At 48.9% G+C, this 6,511-nt stretch overlaps 1 long non-coding RNA gene across 1 annotated transcript; it reads left to right on the top strand.

Moving 5' to 3' along the window:
• The first annotated feature begins 685 nt into the window (after nt 1–685).
• Nucleotides 686–4,208, top strand: LOC126027484 (uncharacterized). The gene is made up of 2 exons (XR_007502274.1): nt 686–919; nt 4,091–4,208. It is a non-coding gene; the product is annotated as an uncharacterized LOC126027484 (long non-coding RNA).
• The last annotated feature ends 2,303 nt before the right edge of the window (nt 4,209–6,511 follow it).

The following is a 6,511-nucleotide window of genomic DNA, read 5'->3' as shown; positions in this document are numbered from 1 at the left end:
ACACCCAACAATGCTCAGGGGTTACTGCTGGCTCTACGCTCAGAAGTTGCTCCTGGCAGGCATAGGGGACCATGTGGGATGCCGGGATTTGAACCAATGACCTTCTGCATGAAAGGCAAATGCCTTACCTCCATGCTGTCTCTCCGGCCCCCACATCTTACACTTATTACTCCTGGCTCTGCACTCAGAGATCATTCCTGATGGACGCATGGGACCATATGGGGTATCAGATACTGAACCTACAGCGACTGCATGCAAGATAAATGCCCTACCCACTGTACTCTCTCGATCTCAAAAAAATGTTTAATTAGGGGCTGGAGAGATAGCACAGCAGGTAGGACATTTACCTTTCAGGTGTCTGGCCCCAGGTTCGATCCCCAGCATCCTATATGGTCCCCTGAGCCTGCCAGGAATAACCACTAGTGCTGCTTAGTATGGCCCCAAAACCAAACAAACAAAAGTTTAGGGGCTGGAGCAGTGACCCAAAGCAGTAAGGCATCTGCCTTGCCGGCGCTAGCCTAAGACAGACCGTGGTTCGTCCCATATGGTCCCCCAAGCCAGGAGCAATTTTTGAGCACATAGCCAGGAGTAACCCCAAGCGTGGCCCAAAAAAAAACAAAAAAAAAGAAAAATTCTATAAATAAAATAGACTCAGCATGCTGGCCAGCCATAGAACACTTACGTTGCATGTGTGATACCTGAATTTGATTTTTGGCATCACAAAAGTTAAGAGTAAATAAATATTGATTCTCTGACTCCAGATTTCTGAATTGTATTACTTATTTATTTTTACAGTCCTAAGCATGAAAACCAGGGTCTTGCTTATGCGAAGCATGTGCTTCATCACTTGAGCCACACACTCAACCCAGACTTCTAAATTTTAATCTTGATGGATGTCTCACATGAATCTGAGAACCAGGTAAGTTGGAAAGATCTAATCTGATTTTATTTATATGAAATATCTAGGGGTCTGAGCGATAGCACAATGAATAGGGTGTTTGCTTTGCACTTGGTGAATCCAGGTTTGATCCCCGGCAACCCATATGGTCCCCCGAGTCTGCCAGGAGTAATCTCTGAGCCTAACCAAGTGGGGCCCAAAAGCAAAACCGAAAAAACCTGGGGGCCAGGGGTAAGTTGTACAGGGGGTTAAAATGTTTGCTTTACATGTGGTTGACCCTTGTTGGCATTGCATAAAGTCTCCCAAGCACTACCAGGAGGGAATCCCTGAGAACTAGTCCCTGGGGGGGCTGGAGAGATAGCATAGAAGTAAGGCTTTTTTGCCTTTCATGCAGAAGGATGGTGGTTCAAATTCCGGCATCCCATATAGTCCCCTGTGCCTGCCAGGGACGATTTCTGAGCATAGAGCCAGGAGTAAACCCTGAGCACTGCTGGGTGTGACCCAAAAACCAAAAAAAAAAAAAAAAAAAAGAGTAGTCCCTGGGCACCTCCAGTATAACCCAAGCAAATCCTTTCTAGCACAAAATAAGAAATATAGTACAGCAGGGAAAATGTTTGCCTTTCATGTACCCATTTGGGTTCAATCCCGATATGGTCCATTGAGCCTGCCAGGAATGATCCCTCAGCACAGAGCCAGGAGTAAGCCCTGAGTTACTGCTGAGTGTGAACAAAAACAAACAAACAAACAAAATTTAGAACAAACAAATCTAGAGATAGAAAATAGAGGAGCCAGAGAGATAGTACAGCAGGTTAAGGTGCTTGCCATACATGTTAATCCCCAGTATCCTATATGGTCCCCCAAGGACTGCCAAGGATCAAATCCAGGCAGACAAGCACCTTACCTGGTACAAAAATATATGTTTGTTTTTTGAATTACACCAACTGTTCTCAGGGTTTATTTCTGGTTTCATACTTAGGAATTACTCCTGGCAGGTTTGGGGGCGATATGAGGTACAGGGTTTGAACCAGGTTTAGCTACATGAAAGATAAGAGTCTGCCCAATGTACTATTACTTTGTTTCCGCAATGATTTTTTTTTTTGGGGGGGGGGGTCACACCGGCAGCGCTCAGGGGTTATTCCTGGCTCTATGCTCAGAAATTGCTCCTGGTAGGCTCAGGGAACCATATGGGATTCCAGGATTTGAACCGCCGTCCTTCTGCATGCAAGGCAAACACCTAAAAACATACTATCTCTCCGGCCCCCCAATGATGTTTTTAATTTAATGGCATAACGTAAGCTGTAAGTGAACACATTAGAAGTTTATTGGGTTTAATACAATATAATTTGAAGCACATTTCACCTTTTTCCTTTTAAAAATTAATTTTTGGAGCCTGTATAATTTTTGTTTGTTTGTTTGTTTTTTGTTTTGGTTTTTGGGCCACACCCGGTAAGGCTTAGGGGTTACTCCTGGCTATGCGCTCAGAAATCGCTTCTGGCTTGGGGGACCATATGGGACGCCGGGGGATCGAACCTCATCGTCCGTCCAAGGCTAGCGCAGGCAAAGCAGACACCTTACTTCTAGCGCCACCACGCCGGCCCTGGAGCCTGGATAGTTTAACACCTGATCTGGATTTAGTTTATGGCACCCCATGTGGTCCTTAGAGTACCACCAGGAGTAATCCGTAAGTGCAGAATCAGGTATAAGCCTGAGCACTTTGAGGTGTGGCCTGAAAACAAAACAAACACAAAAGAACTGACAGAATATGGAAATATTCAGGGCAGGGCGTTTAATTAAGAGCATTCTGATGGGGGCCGGGCGGTGGCGCTAAAGGTAAGGTGCCTACCTTGCCTGCGCTAGCCTTGGACGGACCGTGGTTCGATCCCCCGGTGTCCCATATGGTCCCCCAAGCCAGGAGCAACTTCTGAGCACATAGCCAGGAGTAACCCCTGAGCGTTACCGGGTGTGACCCAAAAACCAAAAAAAAAAAAAAAAAAAAAAAAAAAAAGAGCATTCTGATGGCCAAGAGTCACCGAAGAAGGAAGAAAGCCGGTTGGTTGTACACATGACATTGGCTATCTGAACAAATTCTAAGTGCCTCAGAGGAGGAACAGGTTTTGAGATGACAAGTCTGGTTTTGCATACCCTGAGTCTGAAACATGTAGCTATTCCAAAGGCAGCAGAAGGCTGGAGTGTAGAGTCAAGTGGACACAGGGCCACAACTTCAGCACGGAGAAAGAAGCCAGAAATTTAGGCTAGGACAATGTGGTTCAGAGAATATGTCTCAGGTGGTGGATGTGGCTCCGCAGTAGAAGTCTGGCCCTGCATGTATAAGGCCCTGGGTTTAATCTCCAGCACCACATTTATGAAGATAAAATAGCATCTCACCAGGCATGGGAGAAAAAAAATAACATCTCACAGAGAGAAGGAAATGGACTCGAATGAAGTCCTGTGAAGCAGTATTTGTAAGAGGATGTTTGAGAAGGAGGTGGCAGGGAAGGTTGTAAAGAGATTCAGAGGAAATAGCTGGAAACGTAGGTGTTAGGCATAGCAATTCAGCTGCTTATTCAGCTGCTCTAAGTCAGCGTTTATTAGGGCCCATATGTCCTTAAGATCGCCAGAGACGAGAAATTTGCCTACTGTCATCAAACTAAAGATCAGATTGATTGGAGTGGGGGGTTGGGCCACACCCGGTGGTGCTCAGGGATTACTCCTGGCTCCATGCTCAGAAATCTGCTCCTGACAGGCTCAGAGTGATGGTCAGATTGAACTATTATCCAATTGTACTCATACTGAAGATTAATGACAATTTTATTTTCGATAGATTGTGTTTCCCTAACCATTTACACAGGCCCTGGAATCCTTCCCACGTTCGTTCACCTTCTACTGCCCAGGGCCCAGAAAGCCAGGTCAGGCTGCCAAGCTTTCAGCCTGGGGGTGGGGGGAGGGAGAGGAACAGCCTGATGCACACACCCCAGGACTTTTAAGGGGGAATGAAGGGAAAAGAGAGAGTATATCATATGCTTGGGGTTCAGCAAATTGTACCCACACAGCAGGCACAGAAACACACAAGGCAGGCACCCCCGCTCTGTGGGTGAGACAAAGCAGCAGCCCTCTTCCCACGTGCCAGCCCATCTGTTTCCTTGCCTTCACAAACAGCCTTTTTTTTTTTCTTCTTTTTTTGGTTCTCCACAGCTTTCAATGCATGAGAGAGAAAAGTAGAAGACCAGAGGAAAGGTAAGGTTGGAAGAAAGCAAGAGGAAAGGAGATAGGCCCCAGTGACCCCTCTGCCCCCACAATAAATCATATCCTCCATTCCCTTGGCATGTTCCTCTTTGGCACCGCGCACTTACTGGTTTTCTTCCAGAGAGACTGTTGGCTGAGATGACCAAGACATGGCTGTGACCTCCAAGGATTTGATGGATGCAGTGTTTCTCTGCGTGCCATGGGATCTGGGAGACCTACTTCCTTCTGTCCCTTCCCAGAGGGTGCCCTGGCTTTTCCCACTGGAGCACTGACTGCTATAGTGTCCTCAGCCTGCACTCAACTGAGGCCAGCAGCTCCTACTGTCCAGAGTCTGGGCAGCAGAAACAAGAGACTCCATGAAGCTGTGACAGCAGAGGCGGAGACAGGGAGTGTGGGAGCAGATTGGACCTGTGAGAGGCCTATGGGATGTCTTCTGCCCACCCTTAATTCACACCTACTCTTTATCTAAAGCTGTGCCCCAAGGATCCTAGAATTCTAGGGCTTCTCCCTTCACAGAACTGAAAAGCTGGGAGTGGGGGCCATATGGGTATGCAATGACAGGTGCAATGGACCTCTCAGAGTCTATTCCTGAGCCTCTATTTCTCGTGCAGACCTCAACCCCATTATGGGTTGAGCTAAGACCTGGTACTGGCCTGGTCCTCTTGTCTGCACTTCCCCAACCTGGTTAGCCAGTCTTCACTTGCTCTTTCTCCACCATACCGGCCACACTAGGGAAGCAGGGCCTCAGAGACAGCCGCCATCCATTGGGCCTTGTGACAGCTTTGGCTATGGGTTTGGTCTCAGTTACTTTTTTGCCTTCTCCCTCCTCAGCCTACCACCCTACGACCCTGAAAGCTGAGCCGAGCACCCTGCCCTGCCACCCCACACTTCCTGATTACAGAGGGTGCCCAGAAGAGTGCCAGAGCCCTGAGGACTGCCTGGCCTGACACACACACCCCCCCCCCCCCCCCGCTGCCACAGCCAGGATGAGCCACTTGCATCCACACACAGGTGTTTCCTGTGTGCCTTCCTGTTGCCGTTTTTTTTTTTTTTTTTTTTTTTTTTTCTGCACAGCTTGGCTTTCCTAGCAGGTGGTTAAGGACCTAACCAAACCTCTTCATCTGTAGCACCAAAACACTGGGGTGAGGGGGCAGGGCTCCCTAGGGCTATGGGTCACGGTGGGGGGAAATGGCATCTCCTCATTGGCTTTTCCTGAGGGCGGGCACACACACTGTCCCTAGTGTGTCATGCTGTTGTGTAACCGCTTCAGGACACCAGAGTGGGTTTCAGAAGCAGAGGCCCTGTCCACAGTCTCCTTTGCCCCTCGAAGAGAGGGGCGGGGGCATTACTACAGTCTGGAGTGGGGCCCATCACCCCCAAGTCCCACTGGCCTTCAGAACTCCAAGGCCTCTGTGAGCCAACTTCTTCCCCAGGCAGCAATCCGGGATCTGAGCCCTGTTTCAGGAGCCCAGCTAGGGTGACTGTCACAGGGTTTGGATAGGTTTGTTACCACTGAGCAGAGGGAGGACCATTTAGGGTCGAAGGTCATCCTCCTTGTGCCTTGCCACCCAGCCCCACCATTCTCTCCTGAGAGGAAAGCATCTTTTCTCTCTTACTACCCAGTCCTCAACCAACATCTTGCTAGGGCAGAGATAGTATCAGGGCTATGGTACTTGACTTACATGTAGTTGACCCTAAGTAAGCACCTCATGGCCTGAGCAACACTGTTAGTTTTATTTTGGGGTCACACCTGGGATACTCAGGATTTACTCTTGGCTCTGCACTAAGGAATCACTCCTCTCGGTGCTTGGGGACCATATGTAGAACCAAGCATAGAATCCTGGTCAGCCTTGTTCAAGGCTTTAATTGCTGACCTCTCTCCAACCCCAGCACTATATCCTAGAATCCTAGCATTGAACGTTTGGTGGCCTCCTTTAGTGGAGAATAGTCAGGAGGAATCCCCTTGGGCCTCCTGAGCCCTACTTGGGTAACCCCCACCCCCACCCTGCAAAAAGAAAACTCCTTGTCCTCAGCCCCCTAGAGGAAGCTTCCCAGGCAGAAGGGAAAATGCAGACACTCGGTAATCTGCTGCCCCCTGCTGGCCCATGGTTCCAGCTATCTGCACACTTAGAATCACTTCCTTTATCTTTTGGACCAGCTAGGCAGCTGTTCTCTGGACTGTCACCTTTGGGGCTTTCTCTAAGCCAAGCTACAAGGTTGGGCTCCGCTGTGGCCCATAGTTTCCAGGACACAGGCCAAATCCAGCCTTCTGGCTGAGCTTCCTCAGCAACAACCTATCACCCTCTTCCGCTACCCATTTCTCCAAATCCAGTTCACTTTGGGCTCTTTTCCACCCTATCCCCAGGGCCG

This window comes from Suncus etruscus, chromosome 14 (genome assembly GCF_024139225.1).
Source record: "Suncus etruscus isolate mSunEtr1 chromosome 14, mSunEtr1.pri.cur, whole genome shotgun sequence".
NCBI classification, from domain to species: Eukaryota; Metazoa; Chordata; class Mammalia; order Eulipotyphla; family Soricidae; genus Suncus; species Suncus etruscus.
Note: the sequence above shows the minus strand (reverse complement) of the source record. Positions and strands in the feature narration are given on the sequence as shown.